Source organism: Octopus bimaculoides, chromosome 30 (genome assembly GCF_046866305.1).
Source record: "Octopus bimaculoides isolate indiv1 chromosome 30, ASM4686630v1, whole genome shotgun sequence".
NCBI lineage: Eukaryota > Metazoa > Mollusca > Cephalopoda > Octopoda > Octopodidae > Octopus > Octopus bimaculoides.
Window position 1 is genome coordinate 18231102 of NC_142957.1, and position 22105 is coordinate 18253206.

Genomic DNA, 22105 nt, shown 5'->3' on the forward strand with positions numbered 1-22105 from the left:
TCAGATCCCTCTTTTCTTCCCAATAGCAGCTTGTAGTTTTAAGATGCATCGTCAGTGATATCTCTGGGGTCTCTGATGCATTCACAGTTATCAGATCCCTCTTTTCTTCCCAATAGCAGCTTGTAGTTTTAAGATGCATCGTCAGTGATATTTCTGGGGTCTCTGATGCATTCACAGTTATCAGATCCCTCTATTCTTCCCAATAGCAGCTTGTAGTTTTACGATGCATCGTCAGTGATATCTCTGGGGTCTCTGATGCATTCACAGTTATCAGATCCCTCTTTTCTTCCCAATTGCAGCTTGTAGTTTTAAGATGCATCGTCAGTGATATCTCTGGGGTCTCTGATGCATTCACAGTTATCAAATCCCTCTTTTCTTCCCAATAGCAGCTTGTAGTTTTACGATGCATCGTCAGTGATATCTCTGATCCATTCACAGTTATCAGATCCCTCTTTTCTTCCCAATAGCAGCTTGTAGTTTTACGATGCATCGTCAGTGATATCTCTGGGGTCTCTGATGCATTCACAGTTATCAGATCCCTCTTTTCTTCCCAATAGCAGCTTGTAGTTTTAAGATGCATCGTCAGTGATATTTCTGGGGTCTCTGATGCATTCACAGTTATCAGATCCCTCTATTCTTCCCAATAGCAGCTTGTAGTTTTGCGATGCATCGTCAGTGATATCTCTGGGGTCTCTGATGCATTCACAGTTATCAGATCCCTCTTTTCTTCCCAATAGCAGCTTGTAGTTTTACGATGCATCGTCAGTGATATCTCTGGGGTCTCTGATCCATTCACAGTTATCAGATCCCTCTATTCTTCCCAATAGCAGCTTGTAGTTTTAAGATGCATCGTCAGTGATATCTCTGGGGTCTCTGATGCATTCACAGTTATCAGATCCCTCTTTTCTTCCCAATAGCAGCTTGTAGTTTTACGATGCATCGTCAGTGATATCTCTGGGGTCTCTGATGCATTCACAGTTATCAGATCCCTCTATTCTTCCCAATAGCAGCTTGTAGTTTTAAGATGCATCGTCAGTGATATCTCTGGGGTCTCTGATGCATTCACAGTTATCAGATCCCTCTTTTCTTCCCAATAGCAGCTTGTAGTTTTAAGATGCATCGTCAGTGATATTTCTGGGGTCTCTGATGCATTCACAGTTATCACATCCCTCTATTCTTCCCAATAGCAGCTTGTAGTTTTAAGATGCATCGTTAGTGATATCTCTGATGCATTCACAGTTATCAGATCCCTCTTTTCTTCCCAATAGCAGCTTGTAGTTTTACGATGCATCGTCAGTGATATCTCTGGGGTCTCTGATGCATTCACAGTTATCACATCCCTCTATTCTTCCCAATAGCAGCTTGTAGTTTTAAGATGCATCGTCAGTGATATCTCTGGGGTCTCTGATGCATTCACAGTTATCAGATCCCTCTTTTCTTCCCAATAGCAGCTTGTAGTTTTACGATGCATCGTCAGTGATATCTCTGGGGTCTCTGATGCATTCACAGTTATCAGATCCCTCTATTCTTCCCAATAGTAGCTTGTAGTTTTACGATGCATCGTCAGTGATATCTCTGGGGTCTCTGATGCATTCACAGTTATCAGATCCCTCTATTCTTCCCAATAGCAGCTTGTAGTTTTAAGATGCATCGTCAGTGATATCTCTGGGGTCTCTGATGCATTCACAGTTATCAGATCCCTCTATTCTTCCCAATAGCAGCTTGTAGTTTTAAGATGCATCGTTAGTGATATCTCTGATGCATTCACTCTTATCAGATCCCTCTTTTCTTCCCAATAGCAGCTTGTAGTTTTACGATGCATCGTCAGTGATATCTCTGGGGTCTCTGATGCATTCACAGTTATCACATCCCTCTATTCTTCCCAATAGCAGCTTGTAGTTTTAAGATGCATCGTCAGTGATATCTCTGGGGTCTCTGATCCATTCACAGTTATCAGATCCCTCTTTTCTTCCCAATAGCAGCTTGTAGTTTTAAGATGCATCGTCAGTGATATTTCTGGGGTCTCTGATGCATTCACAGTTATCAGATCCCTCTTTTCTTCCCAATAGCAGCTTGTAGTTTTAAGATGCATCGTCAGTGATATTTCTGGGGTCTCTGATGCATTCACAGTTATCAGATCCCTCTTTTCTTCCCAATAGCAGCTTGTAGTTTTACGATGCATCGTCAGTGATATCTCTGATCCATTCACAGTTATCAGATCCCTCTTTTCTTCCCAATAGCAGCTTGTAGTTTTACGATGCATCGTCAGTGATATCTCTGGGGTCTCTGATGCATTCACAGTTATCACATCCCTCTATTCTTCCCAATAGCAGCTTGTAGTTTTAAGATGCATCGCCAGTGATATTTCTGGGGTCTCTGATGCATTCACAGTTATCAGATCCCTCTTTTCTTCCCAATAGCAGCTTGTAGTTTTAAGATGCATCGTCAGTGATATCTCTGGGGTCTCTGATGCATTCACAGTTATCAGATCCCTCTATTCTTCCCAATAGCAGCTTGTAGTTTTAAGATGCATCGTTAGTGATATCTCTGGGGTCTCTGATGCATTCACAGTTATCAGATCCCTCTATTCTTCCCAATAGCAGCTTGTAGTTTTAAGATGCATCGTCAGTGATATCTCTGGGGTCTCTGATGCATTCACAGTTATCAGATCCCTCTTTTCTTCCCAATAGCAGCTTGTAGTTTTAAGATGCATCGTCAGTGATATTTCTGGGGTCTCTGATCCATTCACAGTTATCAGATCCCTCTATTCTTCCCAATAGCAGCTTGTAGTTTTAAGATGCATCGTCAGTGATATTTCTGGGGTCTCTGATGCATTCACAGTTATCAGATCCCTCTTTTCTTCCCAATAGCAGCTTGTAGTTTTAAGATGCATCGTCAGTGATATTTCTGGGGTCTCTGATCCATTCGCAGTTATCAGATCTTTCTATTCTTCCCAATAGCAGCATCGTCAGTGATATTTCTGGGGTCCCTGATGCATTCACAGTTATCAGATCCCTCTTTTCTTCCCAATAGCAGCTTGTAGTTTTAAGATGCATCGTCAGTGATATTTCTGGGGTCTCTGATCCATTCGCAGTTATCAGATCCCTCTATTCTTCCCAATAGCAGCATCGTCAGTGATATCTCTGGGGTCTCTGATGCATTCACAGTTATCAGATCCCTCTTTTCTTCCCAATAGCAGCTTGTAGTTTTAAGATGCATCGTCAGTGATATTTCTGGGGTCTCTGATGCATTCACAGTTATCAGATCCCTCTATTCTTCCCAATAGCAGCTTGTAGTTTTAAGATGCATCGTCAGTGATATTTCTGGGGTCTCTGATCCATTCACAGTTATCAGATCCCTCTTTTCTTCCCAATAGCAGCTTGTAGTTTTAAGATGCATCGTCAGTGATATTTCTGGGGTCTCTGATCCATTCACAGTTATCAGATCCCTCTATTCTTCCCAATAGCAGCTTGTAGTTTTAAGATGCATCGTCAGTGATATTTCTGGGGTCTCTGATGCATTCACAGTTATCAGATCCCTCTTTTCTTCCCAATAGCAGCTTGTAGTTTTAAGATGCATCGTCAGTGATATCTCTGGGGTCTCTGATGCATTCACAGTTATCAGATCCCTCTTTTCTTCCCAATAGCAGCTTGTAGTTTTAAGATGCATCGTCAGTGATATCTCTGGGGTCTCTGATGCATTCACAGTTATCAGATCCCTCTTTTCTTCCCAATAGCAGCTTGTAGTTTTACGATGCATCGTCAGTGATATCTCTGGGGTCTCTGATGCATTCACAGTTATCAGATCCCTCTATTCTTCCCAATAGCAGCTTGTAGTTTTAAGATGCATCGTCAGTGATATCTCTGATGCATTCACAGTTATCACATCCCTCTATTCTTCCCAATAGCAGCTTGTAGTTTTAAGATGCATCGTCAGTGATATCTCTGGGGTCTCTGATGCATTCACAGTTATCAGATCCCTCTTTTCTTCCCAATAGCAGCTTGTAGTTTTAAGATGCATCGTCAGTGATATTTCTGGGGTCTCTGATGCATTCACAGTTATCAGATCCCTCTATTCTTCCCAATAGCAGCTTGTAGTTTTACGATGCATCGTCAGTGATATCTCTGGGGTCTCTGATGCATTCACAGTTATCAGATCCCTTTTTTCTTCCCAATAGCAGCTTGTAGTTTTACGATGCATCGTCAGTGATATTTCTGGGGTCTCTGATGCATTCACAGTTATCAGATCCCTCTATTCTTCCCAATAGCAGCTTTACGATGCATCGTCAGTGATATCTCTGGGGTCTCTGATGCATTCACAGTTATCAGATCCCTCTATTCTTCCCAATAGCAGCTTGTAGTTTTAAGATGCATCGTTAGTGATATCTCTGATGCATTCACTCTTATCAGATCCCTCTTTTCTTCCCAATAGCAGCTTGTAGTTTTACGATGCATCGTCAGTGATATCTCTGGGGTCTCTGATGCATTCACAGTTATCACATCCCTCTATTCTTCCCAATAGCAGCTTGTAGTTTTAAGATGCATCGTCAGTGATATCTCTGGGGTCTCTGATCCATTCACAGTTATCAGATCCCTCTTTTCTTCCCAATAGCAGCTTGTAGTTTTAAGATGCATCGTCAGTGATATTTCTGGGGTCTCTGATGCATTCACAGTTATCAGATCCCTCTTTTCTTCCCAATAGCAGCTTGTAGTTTTACGATGCATCGTCAGTGATATCTCTGATCCATTCACAGTTATCAGATCCCTCTTTTCTTCCCAATAGCAGCTTGTAGTTTTACGATGCATCGTCAGTGATATCTCTGGGGTCTCTGATGCATTCACAGTTATCACATCCCTCTATTCTTCCCAATAGCAGCTTGTAGTTTTAAGATGCATCGCCAGTGATATTTCTGGGGTCTCTGATGCATTCACAGTTATCAGATCCCTCTTTTCTTCCCAATAGCAGCTTGTAGTTTTAAGATGCATCGTCAGTGATATCTCTGGGGTCTCTGATGCATTCACAGTTATCAGATCCCTCTATTCTTCCCAATAGCAGCTTGTAGTTTTAAGATGCATCGTTAGTGATATCTCTGGGGTCTCTGATGCATTCACAGTTATCAGATCCCTCTATTCTTCCCAATAGCAGCTTGTAGTTTTAAGATGCATCGTCAGTGATATCTCTGGGGTCTCTGATGCATTCACAGTTATCAGATCCCTCTTTTCTTCCCAATAGCAGCTTGTAGTTTTAAGATGCATCGTCAGTGATATTTCTGGGGTCTCTGATCCATTCACAGTTATCAGATCCCTCTATTCTTCCCAATAGCAGCTTGTAGTTTTAAGATGCATCGTCAGTGATATCTCTGGGGTCTCTGATGCATTCACAGTTATCAAATCCCTCTTTTCTTCCCAATAGCAGCTTGTAGTTTTACGATGCATCGTCAGTGATATCTCTGATCCATTCACAGTTATCAGATCCCTCTTTTCTTCCCAATAGCAGCTTGTAGTTTTACGATGCATCGTCAGTGATATCTCTGGGGTCTCTGATGCATTCACAGTTATCAGATCCCTCTTTTCTTCCCAATAGCAGCTTGTAGTTTTAAGATGCATCGTCAGTGATATTTCTGGGGTCTCTGATGCATTCACAGTTATCAGATCCCTCTATTCTTCCCAATAGCAGCTTGTAGTTTTGCGATGCATCGTCAGTGATATCTCTGGGGTCTCTGATGCATTCACAGTTATCAGATCCCTCTTTTCTTCCCAATAGCAGCTTGTAGTTTTACGATGCATCGTCAGTGATATCTCTGGGGTCTCTGATCCATTCACAGTTATCAGATCCCTCTATTCTTCCCAATAGCAGCTTGTAGTTTTAAGATGCATCGTCAGTGATATCTCTGGGGTCTCTGATGCATTCACAGTTATCAGATCCCTCTTTTCTTCCCAATAGCAGCTTGTAGTTTTACGATGCATCGTCAGTGATATCTCTGGGGTCTCTGATGCATTCACAGTTATCAGATCCCTCTATTCTTCCCAATAGCAGCTTGTAGTTTTAAGATGCATCGTCAGTGATATCTCTGGGGTCTCTGATGCATTCACAGTTATCAGATCCCTCTTTTCTTCCCAATAGCAGCTTGTAGTTTTAAGATGCATCGTCAGTGATATTTCTGGGGTCTCTGATGCATTCACAGTTATCACATCCCTCTATTCTTCCCAATAGCAGCTTGTAGTTTTAAGATGCATCGTTAGTGATATCTCTGATGCATTCACAGTTATCAGATCCCTCTTTTCTTCCCAATAGCAGCTTGTAGTTTTACGATGCATCGTCAGTGATATCTCTGGGGTCTCTGATGCATTCACAGTTATCACATCCCTCTATTCTTCCCAATAGCAGCTTGTAGTTTTAAGATGCATCGTCAGTGATATCTCTGGGGTCTCTGATGCATTCACAGTTATCAGATCCCTCTTTTCTTCCCAATAGCAGCTTGTAGTTTTACGATGCATCGTCAGTGATATCTCTGGGGTCTCTGATGCATTCACAGTTATCAGATCCCTCTATTCTTCCCAATAGCAGCTTGTAGTTTTAAGATGCATCGTCAGTGATATCTCTGATGCATTCACAGTTATCACATCCCTCTATTCTTCCCAATAGCAGCTTGTAGTTTTAAGATGCATCGTCAGTGATATCTCTGGGGTCTCTGATCCATTCACAGTTATCAGATCCCTCTTTTCTTCCCAATAGCAGCTTGTAGTTTTAAGATGCATCGTCAGTGATATCTCTGGGGTCTCTGATGCATTCACAGTTATCAGATCCCTCTATTCTTCCCAATAGCAGCTTGTAGTTTTAAGATGCATCGTCAGTGATATTTCTGGGGTCTCTGATCCATTCACAGTTATCAGATCCCTCTTTTCTTCCCAATAGCAGCTTGTAGTTTTAAGATGCATCGTTAGTGATATCTCTGGGGTCTCTGATGCATTCACAGTTATCAGATCCCTCTATTCTTCCCAATAGCAGCTTGTAGTTTTAAGATGCATCGTCAGTGATATCTCTGGTGTCTCTGATGCATTCACAGTTATCAGATCCCTCTTTTCTTCCCAATAGCAGCTTGTAGTTTTAAGATGCATCGTCAGTGATATTTCTGGGGTCTCTGATCCATTCACAGTTATCACATCCCTCTATTCTTCCCAATAGCAGCTTGTAGTTTTAAGATGCATCGTCAGTGATATTTCTGGGGTCTCTGATGCATTCACAGTTATCAGATCCCTCTTTTCTTCCCAATAGCAGCTTGTAGTTTTAAGATGCATCGTCAGTGATATTTCTGGGGTCTCTGATCCATTCGCAGTTATCAGATCTTTCTATTCTTCCCAATAGCAGCATCGTCAGTGATATTTCTGGGGTCCCTGATGCATTCACAGTTATCAGATCCCTCTTTTCTTCCCAATAGCAGCTTGTAGTTTTAAGATGCATCGTCAGTGATATTTCTGGGGTCTCTGATCCATTCGCAGTTATCAGATCCCTCTATTCTTCCCAATAGCAGCATCGTCAGTGATATCTCTGGGGTCTCTGATGCATTCACAGTTATCAGATCCCTCTTTTCTTCCCAATAGCAGCTTGTAGTTTTAAGATGCATCGTTAGTGATATCTCTGGGGTCTCTGATGCATTCACAGTTATCAGATCCCTCTATTCTTCCCAATAGCAGCTTGTAGTTTTAAGATGCATCGTCAGTGATATCTCTGGTGTCTCTGATGCATTCACAGTTATCAGATCCCTCTTTTCTTCCCAATAGCAGCTTGTAGTTTTAAGATGCATCGTCAGTGATATTTCTGGGGTCTCTGATCCATTCACAGTTATCAGATCCCTCTATTCTTCCCAATAGCAGCTTGTAGTTTTAAGATGCATCGTCAGTGATATTTCTGGGGTCTCTGATGCATTCACAGTTATCAGATCCCTCTTTTCTTCCCAATAGCAGCTTGTAGTTTTAAGATGCATCGTCAGTGATATTTCTGGGGTCTCTGATCCATTCGCAGTTATCAGATCTTTCTATTCTTCCCAATAGCAGCATCGTCAGTGATATTTCTGGGGTCCCTGATGCATTCACAGTTATCAGATCCCTCTTTTCTTCCCAATAGCAGCTTGTAGTTTTAAGATGCATCGTCAGTGATATTTCTGGGGTCTCTGATCCATTCGCAGTTATCAGATCCCTCTATTCTTCCCAATAGCAGCATCGTCAGTGATATCTCTGGGGTCTCTGATGCATTCACAGTTATCAGATCCCTCTTTTCTTCCCAATAGCAGCTTGTAGTTTTAAGATGCATCGTCAGTGATATTTCTGGGGTCTCTGATCCATTCACAGTTATCAGATCCCTCTTTTCTTCCCAATAGCAGCTTGTAGTTTTAAGATGCATCGTCAGTGATATCTCTGGGGTCTCTGATGCATTCACAGTTATCAGATCCCTCTATTCTTCCCAATAGCAGCTTGTAGTTTTAAGATGCATCGTCAGTGATATTTCTGGGGTCTCTGATCCATTCACAGTTATCAGATCCCTCTATTCTTCCCAATAGCAGCTTGTAGTTTTAAGATGCATCGTCAGTGATATTTCTGGGGTCTCTGATCCATTCACAGTTATCAGATCCCTCTATTCTTCCAAATAGCAGCTTGTAGTTTTAAGATGCATCGTCAGTGATATTTCTGGGGTCTCTGATCCATTCACAGTTATCAGATCCCTCTTTTCTTCCCAATAGCAGCTTGTAGTTTTAAGATGCATCGTCAGTGATATCTCTGGGGTCTCTGATGCATTCACAGTTATCAGATCCCTCTTTTCTTCCCAATAGCAGCTTGTAGTTTTAAGATGCATCGTCAGTGATATTTCTGGGGTCTCTGATGCATTCACAGTTATCAGATCCCTCTATTCTTCCCAATAGCAGCTTGTAGTTTTACGATGCATCGTCAGTGATATCTCTGGGGTCTCTGATGCATTCACAGTTATCAGATCCCTCTTTTCTTCCCAATTGCAGCTTGTAGTTTTAAGATGCATCGTCAGTGATATCTCTGGGGTCTCTGATGCATTCACAGTTATCAAATCCCTCTTTTCTTCCCAATAGCAGCTTGTAGTTTTACGATGCATCGTCAGTGATATCTCTGATCCATTCACAGTTATCAGATCCCTCTTTTCTTCCCAATAGCAGCTTGTAGTTTTACGATGCATCGTCAGTGATATCTCTGGGGTCTCTGATGCATTCACAGTTATCAGATCCCTCTTTTCTTCCCAATAGCAGCTTGTAGTTTTAAGATGCATCGTCAGTGATATTTCTGGGGTCTCTGATGCATTCACAGTTATCAGATCCCTCTATTCTTCCCAATAGCAGCTTGTAGTTTTGCGATGCATCGTCAGTGATATCTCTGGGGTCTCTGATGCATTCACAGTTATCAGATCCCTCTTTTCTTCCCAATAGCAGCTTGTAGTTTTACGATGCATCGTCAGTGATATCTCTGGGGTCTCTGATCCATTCACAGTTATCAGATCCCTCTATTCTTCCCAATAGCAGCTTGTAGTTTTAAGATGCATCGTCAGTGATATCTCTGGGGTCTCTGATGCATTCACAGTTATCAGATCCCTCTTTTCTTCCCAATAGCAGCTTGTAGTTTTACGATGCATCGTCAGTGATATCTCTGGGGTCTCTGATGCATTCACAGTTATCAGATCCCTCTATTCTTCCCAATAGCAGCTTGTAGTTTTAAGATGCATCGTCAGTGATATCTCTGGGGTCTCTGATGCATTCACAGTTATCAGATCCCTCTTTTCTTCCCAATAGCAGCTTGTAGTTTTAAGATGCATCGTCAGTGATATTTCTGGGGTCTCTGATGCATTCACAGTTATCACATCCCTCTATTCTTCCCAATAGCAGCTTGTAGTTTTAAGATGCATCGTTAGTGATATCTCTGATGCATTCACAGTTATCAGATCCCTCTTTTCTTCCCAATAGCAGCTTGTAGTTTTACGATGCATCGTCAGTGATATCTCTGGGGTCTCTGATGCATTCACAGTTATCACATCCCTCTATTCTTCCCAATAGCAGCTTGTAGTTTTAAGATGCATCGTCAGTGATATCTCTGGGGTCTCTGATGCATTCACAGTTATCAGATCCCTCTTTTCTTCCCAATAGCAGCTTGTAGTTTTACGATGCATCGTCAGTGATATCTCTGGGGTCTCTGATGCATTCACAGTTATCAGATCCCTCTATTCTTCCCAATAGTAGCTTGTAGTTTTACGATGTATCGTCAGTGATATCTCTGGGGTCTCTGATGCATTCACAGTTATCAGATCCCTCTATTCTTCCCAATAGCAGCTTGTAGTTTTAAGATGCATCGTCAGTGATATCTCTGGGGTCTCTGATGCATTCACAGTTATCAGATCCCTCTATTCTTCCCAATAGCAGCTTGTAGTTTTAAGATGCATCGTTAGTGATATCTCTGATGCATTCACTCTTATCAGATCCCTCTTTTCTTCCCAATAGCAGCTTGTAGTTTTACGATGCATCGTCAGTGATATCTCTGGGGTCTCTGATGCATTCACAGTTATCACATCCCTCTATTCTTCCCAATAGCAGCTTGTAGTTTTAAGATGCATCGTCAGTGATATCTCTGGGGTCTCTGATCCATTCACAGTTATCAGATCCCTCTTTTCTTCCCAATAGCAGCTTGTAGTTTTAAGATGCATCGTCAGTGATATTTCTGGGGTCTCTGATGCATTCACAGTTATCAGATCCCTCTTTTCTTCCCAATAGCAGCTTGTAGTTTTACGATGCATCGTCAGTGATATCTCTGATCCATTCACAGTTATCAGATCCCTCTTTTCTTCCCAATAGCAGCTTGTAGTTTTACGATGCATCGTCAGTGATATCTCTGGGGTCTCTGATGCATTCACAGTTATCACATCCCTCTATTCTTCCCAATAGCAGCTTGTAGTTTTAAGATGCATCGCCAGTGATATTTCTGGGGTCTCTGATGCATTCACAGTTATCAGATCCCTCTTTTCTTACCAATAGCAGCTTGTAGTTTTAAGATGCATCGTCAGTGATATCTCTGGGGTCTCTGATGCATTCACAGTTATCAGATCCCTCTATTCTTCCCAATAGCAGCTTGTAGTTTTAAGATGCATCGTTAGTGATATCTCTGGGGTCTCTGATGCATTCACAGTTATCAGATCCCTCTTTTCTTCCCAATAGCAGCTTGTAGTTTTACGATGCATCGTCAGTGATATCTCTGGGGTCTCTGATCCATTCACAGTTATCAGATCCCTCTATTCTTCCCAATAGCAGCTTGTAGTTTTAAGATGCATCGTCAGTGATATCTCTGGGGTCTCTGATGCATTCACAGTTATCAGATCCCTCTTTTCTTCCCAATAGCAGCTTGTAGTTTTACGATGCATCGTCAGTGATATCTCTGGGGTCTCTGATGCATTCACAGTTATCAGATCCCTCTATTCTTCCCAATAGCAGCTTGTAGTTTTAAGATGCATCGTCAGTGATATCTCTGGGGTCTCTGATGCATTCACAGTTATCAGATCCCTCTTTTCTTCCCAATAGCAGCTTGTAGTTTTAAGATGCATCGTCAGTGATATTTCTGGGGTCTCTGATGCATTCACAGTTATCACATCCCTCTATTCTTCCCAATAGCAGCTTGTAGTTTTAAGATGCATCGTTAGTGATATCTCTGATGCATTCACAGTTATCAGATCCCTCTTTTCTTCCCAATAGCAGCTTGTAGTTTTACGATGCATCGTCAGTGATATCTCTGGGGTCTCTGATGCATTCACAGTTATCACATCCCTCTATTCTTCCCAATAGCAGCTTGTAGTTTTAAGATGCATCGTCAGTGATATCTCTGGGGTCTCTGATGCATTCACAGTTATCAGATCCCTCTTTTCTTCCCAATAGCAGCTTGTAGTTTTACGATGCATCGTCAGTGATATCTCTGGGGTCTCTGATGCATTCACAGTTATCAGATCCCTCTATTCTTCCCAATAGTAGCTTGTAGTTTTACGATGTATCGTCAGTGATATCTCTGGGGTCTCTGATGCATTCACAGTTATCAGATCCCTCTATTCTTCCCAATAGCAGCTTGTAGTTTTAAGATGCATCGTCAGTGATATCTCTGGGGTCTCTGATGCATTCACAGTTATCAGATCCCTCTATTCTTCCCAATAGCAGCTTGTAGTTTTAAGATGCATCGTTAGTGATATCTCTGATGCATTCACTCTTATCAGATCCCTCTTTTCTTCCCAATAGCAGCTTGTAGTTTTACGATGCATCGTCAGTGATATCTCTGGGGTCTCTGATGCATTCACAGTTATCACATCCCTCTATTCTTCCCAATAGCAGCTTGTAGTTTTAAGATGCATCGTCAGTGATATCTCTGGGGTCTCTGATCCATTCACAGTTATCAGATCCCTCTTTTCTTCCCAATAGCAGCTTGTAGTTTTAAGATGCATCGTCAGTGATATTTCTGGGGTCTCTGATGCATTCACAGTTATCAGATCCCTCTTTTCTTCCCAATAGCAGCTTGTAGTTTTACGATGCATCGTCAGTGATATCTCTGATCCATTCACAGTTATCAGATCCCTCTTTTCTTCCCAATAGCAGCTTGTAGTTTTACGATGCATCGTCAGTGATATCTCTGGGGTCTCTGATGCATTCACAGTTATCACATCCCTCTATTCTTCCCAATAGCAGCTTGTAGTTTTAAGATGCATCGCCAGTGATATTTCTGGGGTCTCTGATGCATTCACAGTTATCAGATCCCTCTTTTCTTACCAATAGCAGCTTGTAGTTTTAAGATGCATCGTCAGTGATATCTCTGGGGTCTCTGATGCATTCACAGTTATCAGATCCCTCTATTCTTCCCAATAGCAGCTTGTAGTTTTAAGATGCATCGTTAGTGATATCTCTGGGGTCTCTGATGCATTCACAGTTATCAGATCCCTCTATTCTTCCCAATAGCAGCTTGTAGTTTTAAGATGCATCGTCAGTGATATCTCTGGGGTCTCTGATGCATTCACAGTTATCAGATCCCTCTTTTCTTCCCAATAGCAGCTTGTAGTTTTAAGATGCATCGTCAGTGATATTTCTGGGGTCTCTGATCCATTCACAGTTATCAGATCCCTCTATTCTTCCCAATAGCAGCTTGTAGTTTTAAGATGCATCGTCAGTGATATTTCTGGGGTCTCTGATGCATTCACAGTTATCAGATCCCTCTTTTCTTCCCAATAGCAGCTTGTAGTTTTAAGATGCATCGTCAGTGATATTTCTGGGGTCTCTGATCCATTCGCAGTTATCAGATCTTTCTATTCTTCCCAATAGCAGCATCGTCAGTGATATTTCTGGGGTCCCTGATGCATTCACAGTTATCAGATCCCTCTTTTCTTCCCAATAGCAGCTTGTAGTTTTAAGATGCATCGTCAGTGATATTTCTGGGGTCTCTGATCCATTCGCAGTTATCAGATCCCTCTATTCTTCCCAATAGCAGCATCGTCAGTGATATCTCTGGGGTCTCTGATGCATTCACAGTTATCAGATCCCTCTTTTCTTCCCAATAGCAGCTTGTAGTTTTAAGATGCATCGTCAGTGATATTTCTGGGGTCTCTGATGCATTCACAGTTATCAGATCCCTCTATTCTTCCCAATAGCAGCTTGTAGTTTTAAGATGCATCGTCAGTGATATTTCTGGGGTCTCTGATCCATTCACAGTTATCAGATCCCTCTTTTCTTCCCAATAGCAGCTTGTAGTTTTAAGATGCATCGTCAGTGATATTTCTGGGGTCTCTGATCCATTCACAGTTATCAGATCCCTCTATTCTTCCCAATAGCAGCTTGTAGTTTTAAGATGCATCGTCAGTGATATTTCTGGGGTCTCTGATGCATTCACAGTTATCAGATCCCTCTTTTCTTCCCAATAGCAGCTTGTAGTTTTAAGATGCATCGTCAGTGATATCTCTGGGGTCTCTGATGCATTCACAGTTATCAGATCCCTCTTTTCTTCCCAATAGCAGCTTGTAGTTTTAAGATGCATCGTCAGTGATATCTCTGGGGTCTCTGATGCATTCACAGTTATCAGATCCCTCTTTTCTTCCCAATAGCAGCTTGTAGTTTTACGATGCATCGTCAGTGATATCTCTGGGGTCTCTGATGCATTCACAGTTATCAGATCCCTCTATTCTTCCCAATAGCAGCTTGTAGTTTTAAGATGCATCGTCAGTGATATCTCTGATGCATTCACAGTTATCACATCCCTCTATTCTTCCCAATAGCAGCTTGTAGTTTTAAGATGCATCGTCAGTGATATCTCTGGGGTCTCTGATGCATTCACAGTTATCAGATCCCTCTTTTCTTCCCAATAGCAGCTTGTAGTTTTAAGATGCATCGTCAGTGATATTTCTGGGGTCTCTGATGCATTCACAGTTATCAGATCCCTCTATTCTTCCCAATAGCAGCTTGTAGTTTTACGATGCATCGTCAGTGATATCTCTGGGGTCTCTGATGCATTCACAGTTATCAGATCCCTTTTTTCTTCCCAATAGCAGCTTGTAGTTTTACGATGCATCGTCAGTGATATTTCTGGGGTCTCTGATGCATTCACAGTTATCAGATCCCTCTATTCTTCCCAATAGCAGCTTTACGATGCATCGTCAGTGATATCTCTGGGGTCTCTGATGCATTCACAGTTATCAGATCCCTCTATTCTTCCCAATAGCAGCTTGTAGTTTTAAGATGCATCGTTAGTGATATCTCTGATGCATTCACTCTTATCAGATCCCTCTTTTCTTCCCAATAGCAGCTTGTAGTTTTACGATGCATCGTCAGTGATATCTCTGGGGTCTCTGATGCATTCACAGTTATCACATCCCTCTATTCTTCCCAATAGCAGCTTGTAGTTTTAAGATGCATCGTCAGTGATATCTCTGGGGTCTCTGATCCATTCACAGTTATCAGATCCCTCTTTTCTTCCCAATAGCAGCTTGTAGTTTTAAGATGCATCGTCAGTGATATTTCTGGGGTCTCTGATGCATTCACAGTTATCAGATCCCTCTTTTCTTCCCAATAGCAGCTTGTAGTTTTACGATGCATCGTCAGTGATATCTCTGATCCATTCACAGTTATCAGATCCCTCTTTTCTTCCCAATAGCAGCTTGTAGTTTTACGATGCATCGTCAGTGATATCTCTGGGGTCTCTGATGCATTCACAGTTATCACATCCCTCTATTCTTCCCAATAGCAGCTTGTAGTTTTAAGATGCATCGCCAGTGATATTTCTGGGGTCTCTGATGCATTCACAGTTATCAGATCCCTCTTTTCTTCCCAATAGCAGCTTGTAGTTTTAAGATGCATCGTCAGTGATATCTCTGGGGTCTCTGATGCATTCACAGTTATCAGATCCCTCTATTCTTCCCAATAGCAGCTTGTAGTTTTAAGATGCATCGTTAGTGATATCTCTGGGGTCTCTGATGCATTCACAGTTATCAGATCCCTCTATTCTTCCCAATAGCAGCTTGTAGTTTTAAGATGCATCGTCAGTGATATCTCTGGGGTCTCTGATGCATTCACAGTTATCAGATCCCTCTTTTCTTCCCAATAGCAGCTTGTAGTTTTAAGATGCATCGTCAGTGATATTTCTGGGGTCTCTGATCCATTCACAGTTATCAGATCCCTCTATTCTTCCCAATAGCAGCTTGTAGTTTTAAGATGCATCGTCAGTGATATTTCTGGGGTCTCTGATGCATTCACAGTTATCAGATCCCTCTTTTCTTCCCAATAGCAGCTTGTAGTTTTAAGATGCATCGTCAGTGATATTTCTGGGGTCTCTGATCCATTCGCAGTTATCAGATCTTTCTATTCTTCCCAATAGCAGCATCGTCAGTGATATTTCTGGGGTCCCTGATGCATTCACAGTTATCAGATCCCTCTTTTCTTCCCAATAGCAGCTTGTAGTTTTAAGATGCATCGTCAGTGATATTTCTGGGGTCTCTGATCCATTCGCAGTTATCAGATCCCTCTATTCTTCCCAATAGCAGCATCGTCAGTGATATCTCTGGGGTCTCTGATGCATTCACAGTTATCAGATCCCTCTTTTCTTCCCAATAGCAGCTTGTAGTTTTAAGATGCATCGTCAGTGATATTTCTGGGGTCTCTGATGCATTCACAGTTATCAGATCCCTCTATTCTTCCCAATAGCAGCTTGTAGTTTTAAGATGCATCGTCAGTGATATTTCTGGGGTCTCTGATCCATTCACAGTTATCAGATCCCTCTTTTCTTCCCAATAGCAGCTTGTAGTTTTAAGATGCATCGTCAGTGATATTTCTGGGGTCTCTGATCCATTCACAGTTATCAGATCCCTCTATTCTTCCCAATAGCAGCTTGTAGTTTTAAGATGCATCGTCAGTGATATTTCTGGGGTCTCTGATGCATTCACAGTTATCAGATCCCTCTTTTCTTCCCAATAGCAGCTTGTAGTTTTAAGATGCATCGTCAGTGATATCTCTGGGGTCTCTGATGCATTCACAGTTATCAGATCCCTCTTTTCTTCCCAATAGCAGCTTGTAGTTTTAAGATGCATCGTCAGTGATATCTCTGGGGTCTCTGATGCATTCACAGTTATCAGATCCCTCTTTTCTTCCCAATAGCAGCTTGTAGTTTTACGATGCATCGTCAGTGATATCTCTGGGGTCTCTGATGCATTCACAGTTATCAGATCCCTCTATTCTTCCCAATAGCAGCTTGTAGTTTTAAGATGCATCGTCAGTGATATCTCTGATGCATTCACAGTTATCACATCCCTCTATTCTTCCCAATAGCAGCTTGTAGTTTTAAGATGCATCGTCAGTGATATCTCTGGGGTCTCTGATGCATTCACAGTTATCAGATCCCTCTTTTCTTCCCAATAGCAGCTTGTAGTTTTAAGATGCATCGTCAGTGATATTTCTGGGGTCTCTGATGCATTCACAGTTATCAGATCCCTCTATTCTTCCCAATAGCAGCTTGTAGTTTTACGATGCATCGTCAGTGATATCTCTGGGGTCTCTGATGCATTCACAGTTATCAGATCCCTTTTTTCTTCCCAATAGCAGCTTGTAGTTTTACGATGCATCGTCAGTGATATTTCTGGGGTCTCTGATGCATTCACAGTTATCAGATCCCTCTATTCTTCCCAATAGCAGCTTTACGATGCATCGTCAGTGATATCTCTGGGGTCTCTGATGCATTCACAGTTATCAGATCCCTCTATTCTTCCCAATAGCAGCTTGTAGTTTTAAGATGCATCGTCAGTGATATTTCTGGGGTCTCTGATGCATTCACAGTTATCACATCCCTCTATTCTTCCCAATAGCAGCTTGTAGTTTTAAGATGCATCGTCAGTGATATCTCTGATGCATTCACAGTTATCAGATCCCTCTTTTCTTCCCAATAGCAGCTTGTAGTTTTAAGATGCATCGTCAGTGATATCTCTGGGGTCTCTGATGCATTCACAGTTATCAGATCCCTCTATTCTTCCCAATAGCAGCTTGTAGTTTTAAGATGCATCGTCAGTGATATCTCTGGGGTCTCTGATGCATTCACAGTTATCAGATCCCTCTTTTCTTCCCAATAGCAGCTTGTAGTTTTAAGATGCATCGTCAGTGATATTTCTGGGGTCTCTGATCCATTCACAGTTATCAGATCCCTCTATTCTTCCCAATAGCAGCTTGTAGTTTTAAGATGCATCGTCAGTGATATTTCTGGGGTCTCTGATGCATTCACAGTTATCAGATCCCTCTTTTCTTCCCAATAGCAGCTTGTAGTTTTAAGATGCATCGTCAGTGATATTTCTGGGGTCTCTGATCCATTCGCAGTTATCAGATCTTTCTATTCTTCCCAATAGCAGCATCGTCAGTGATATTTCTGGGGTCCCTGATGCATTCACAGTTATCAGATCCCTCTTTTCTTCCCAATAGCAGCTTGTAGTTTTAAGATGCATCGTCAGTGATATTTCTGGGGTCTCTGATCCATTCGCAGTTATCAGATCCCTCTATTCTTCCCAATAGCAGCATCGTCAGTGATATCTCTGGGGTCTCTGATGCATTCACAGTTATCAGATCCCTCTTTTCATCCCAATAGCAGCTTGTAGTTTTAAGATGCATCGTCAGTGATATTTCTGGGGTCTCTGATGCATTCACAGTTATCAGATCCCTCTATTCTTCCCAATAGCAGCTTGTAGTTTTAAGATGCATCGTCAGTGATATTTCTGGGGTCAGTGATATTTCTGGGGTCTCTGATCCATTCACAGTTATCAGATCCCTCTTTTCTTCCCAATAGCAGCTTGTAGTTTTAAGATGCATCGTCAGTGATATTTCTGGGGTCTCTGATCCATTCACAGTTATCAGATCCCTCTATTCTTCCCAATAGCAGCTTGTAGTTTTAAGATGCATCGTCAGTGATATTTCTGGGGTCTCTGATGCATTCACAGTTATCAGATCCCTCTTTTCTTCCCAATAGCAGCTTGTAGTTTTAAGATGCATCGTCAGTGATATCTCTGGGGTCTCTGATGCATTCACAGTTATCAGATCCCTCTATTCTTCCCAATAGCAGCTTGTAGTTTTAAGATGCATCGTCAGTGATATTTCTGGGGTCTCTGATGCATTCACAGTTATCACATCCCTCTATTCTTCCCAATAGCAGCTTGTAGTTTTAAGATGCATCGTCAGTGATATCTCTGGGGTCTCTGATGCATTCACAGTTATCAGATCCCTCTTTTCTTCCCAATAGCAGCTTGTAGTTTTAAGATGCATCGTCAGTGATATTTCTGGGGTCTCTGATGCATTCACAGTTATCAGATCCCTCTATTCTTCCCAATAGCAGCTTGTAGTTTTACGATGCATCGTCAGTGATATCTCTGGGGTCTCTGATGCATTCACAGTTATCAGATCCCTCTTTTCTTCCCAATAGCAGCTTGTAGTTTTACGATGCATCATCAGTGATATCTCTGATGCATTCACAGTTATCAGATCCCTCTATTCTTCCCAATAGCAGCTTGTAGTTTTAAGATGCATCGTCAGTGATATCTCTGATGCATTCACAGTTATCAGATCCCTCTTTTCTTCCCAATAGCAGCTCGTAGTTTTACGATGCATCGTCAGTGATATCTCTGGGGTCTCTGATGCATTCACAGTTATCAGATCCCTCTATTCTTCCCAATAGCAGCTTGTAGTTTTAAGATGCATCGTCAGTGATATTTCTGGGGTCTCTGATCCATTCACAGTTATCAGATCCCTCTTTTCTTCCCAATAGCAGCTTGTAGTTTTAAGATGCATCGTCAGTGATATTTCTGGGGTCTCTGATCCATTCACAGTTATCAGATCCCTCTATTCTTCCCAATAGCAGCTTGTAGTTTTAAGATGCATCGTCAGTGATATTTCTGGGGTCTCTGATGCATTCACAGTTATCAGATCCCTCTTTTCTTCCCAATAGCAGCTTGTAGTTTTACGATGCATCGTCAGTGATATCTCTGGGGTCTCTGATCCATTCACAGTTATCAGATCCCTCTTTTCTTCCCAATAGCAGCTTGTAGTTTTAAGATGCATCGTCAGTGATATTTCTGGGGTCTCTGATGCATTCACAGTTATCAGATCCCTCTTTTCTTCCCAATAGCAGCTTGTAGTTTTACGATGCATCGTCAGTGATATCTCTGGGGTCTCTGATCCATTCACAGTTATCAGATCCCTCTTTTCTTCCCAATAGCAGCTTGTAGTTTTAAGATGCATCGTCAGTGATATTTCTGGGGTCTCTGATCCATTCACAGTTATCAGATCCCTCTATTCTTCCCAATAGCAGCTTGTAGTTTTAAGATGCATCGTCAGTGATATTTCTGGGGTCTCTGATGCATTCACAGTTATCAGATCCCTCTTTTCTTCCCAATAGCAGCTTGTAGTTTTACGATGCATCGTCAGTGATATTTCTGGGGTCTCTGATGCATTCACAGTTATCAGATCCCTCTATTCTTCCCAATAGCAGCTTTACGATGCATCGTCAGTGATATCTCTGGGGTCTCTGATGCATTCACAGTTATCAGATCCCTCTATTCTTCCCAATAGCAGCTTGTAGTTTTAAGATGCATCGTTAGTGATATCTCTGATGCATTCACTCTTATCAGATCCCTCTTTTCTTCCCAATAGCAGCTTGTAGTTTTACGATGCATCGTCAGTGATATCTCTGGGGTCTCTGATGCATTCACAGTTATCACATCCCTCTATTCTTCCCAATAGCAGCTTGTAGTTTTAAGATGCATCGTCAGTGATATCTCTGGGGTCTCTGATCCATTCACAGTTATCAGATCCCTCTTTTCTTCCCAATAGCAGCTTGTAGTTTTAAGATGCATCGTCAGTGATATTTCTGGGGTCTCTGATGCATTCACAGTTATCAGATCCCTCTTTTCTTCCCAATAGCAGCTTGTAGTTTTACGATGCATCGTCAGTGATATCTCTGATCCATTCACAGTTATCAGATCCCTCTTTTCTTCCCAATAGCAGCTTGTAGTTTTACGATGCATCGTCAGTGATATCTCTGGGGTCTCTGATGCATTCACAGTTATCACATCCCTCTATTCTTCCCAATAGCAGCTTGTAGTTTTAAGATGCATCGCCAGTGATATTTCTGGGGTCTCTGATGCATTCACAGTTATCAGATCCCTCTTTTCTTCCCAATAGCAGCTTGTAGTTTTAAGATGCATCGTCAGTGATATCTCTGGGGTCTCTGATGCATTCACAGTTATCAGATCCCTCTATTCTTCCCAATAGCAGCTTGTAGTTTTAAGATGCATCGTTAGTGATATCTCTGGGGTCTCTGATGCATTCACAGTTATCAGATCCCTCTATTCTTCCCAATAGCAGCTTGTAGTTTTAAGATGCATCGTCAGTGATATCTCTGGGGTCTCTGATGCATTCACAGTTATCAGATCCCTCTTTTCTTCCCAATAGCAGCTTGTAGTTTTAAGATGCATCGTCAGTGATATTTCTGGGGTCTCTGATCCATTCACAGTTATCAGATCCCTCTATTCTTCCCAATAGCAGCTTGTAGTTTTAAGATGCATCGTCAGTGATATTTCTGGGGTCTCTGATGCATTCACAGTTATCAGATCCCTCTTTTCTTCCCAATAGCAGCTTGTAGTTTTAAGATGCATCGTCAGTGATATTTCTGGGGTCTCTGATCCATTCGCAGTTATCAGATCTTTCTATTCTTCCCAATAGCAGCATCGTCAGTGATATTTCTGGGGTCCCTGATGCATTCACAGTTATCAGATCCCTCTTTTCTTCCCAATAGCAGCTTGTAGTTTTAAGATGCATCGTCAGTGATATTTCTGGGGTCTCTGATCCATTCGCAGTTATCAGATCCCTCTATTCTTCCCAATAGCAGCATCGTCAGTGATATCTCTGGGGTCTCTGATGCATTCACAGTTATCAGATCCCTCTTTTCTTCCCAATAGCAGCTTGTAGTTTTAAGATGCATCGTCAGTGATATTTCTGGGGTCTCTGATGCATTCACAGTTATCAGATCCCTCTATTCTTCCCAATAGCAGCTTGTAGTTTTAAGATGCATCGTCAGTGATATTTCTGGGGTCTCTGATCCATTCACAGTTATCAGATCCCTCTTTTCTTCCCAATAGCAGCTTGTAGTTTTAAGATGCATCGTCAGTGATATTTCTGGGGTCTCTGATCCATTCACAGTTATCAGATCCCTCTATTCTTCCCAATAGCAGCTTGTAGTTTTAAGATGCATCGTCAGTGATATTTCTGGGGTCTCTGATGCATTCACAGTTATCAGATCCCTCTTTTCTTCCCAATAGCAGCTTGTAGTTTTAAGATGCATCGTCAGTGATATCTCTGGGGTCTCTGATGCATTCACAGTTATCAGATCCCTCTTTTCTTCCCAATAGCAGCTTGTAGTTTTAAGATGCATCGTCAGTGATATCTCTGGGGTCTCTGATGCATTCACAGTTATCAGATCCCTCTTTTCTTCCCAATAGCAGCTTGTAGTTTTACGATGCATCGTCAGTGATATCTCTGGGGTCTCTGATGCATTCACAG

General features: G+C 41.9%; 1 protein-coding gene across 9 annotated transcripts in view; it reads left to right on the top strand.

The window, feature by feature from the left end:
- Positions 1-22105, top strand: part of LOC106882469 (cytospin-A) — a 121119-nt gene that overhangs the window by 91593 nt on the left and 7421 nt on the right. For all 9 annotated transcript variants that reach the window (XM_089346057.1, XM_089346061.1, XM_089346055.1 and 6 more), the window contains one exon: positions 1-22105. This exon is cut by the window's left edge and continues 19317 nt beyond it; it is cut by the window's right edge and continues 7421 nt beyond it. The gene's annotated coding sequence lies outside the window, so the exon portion shown is untranslated.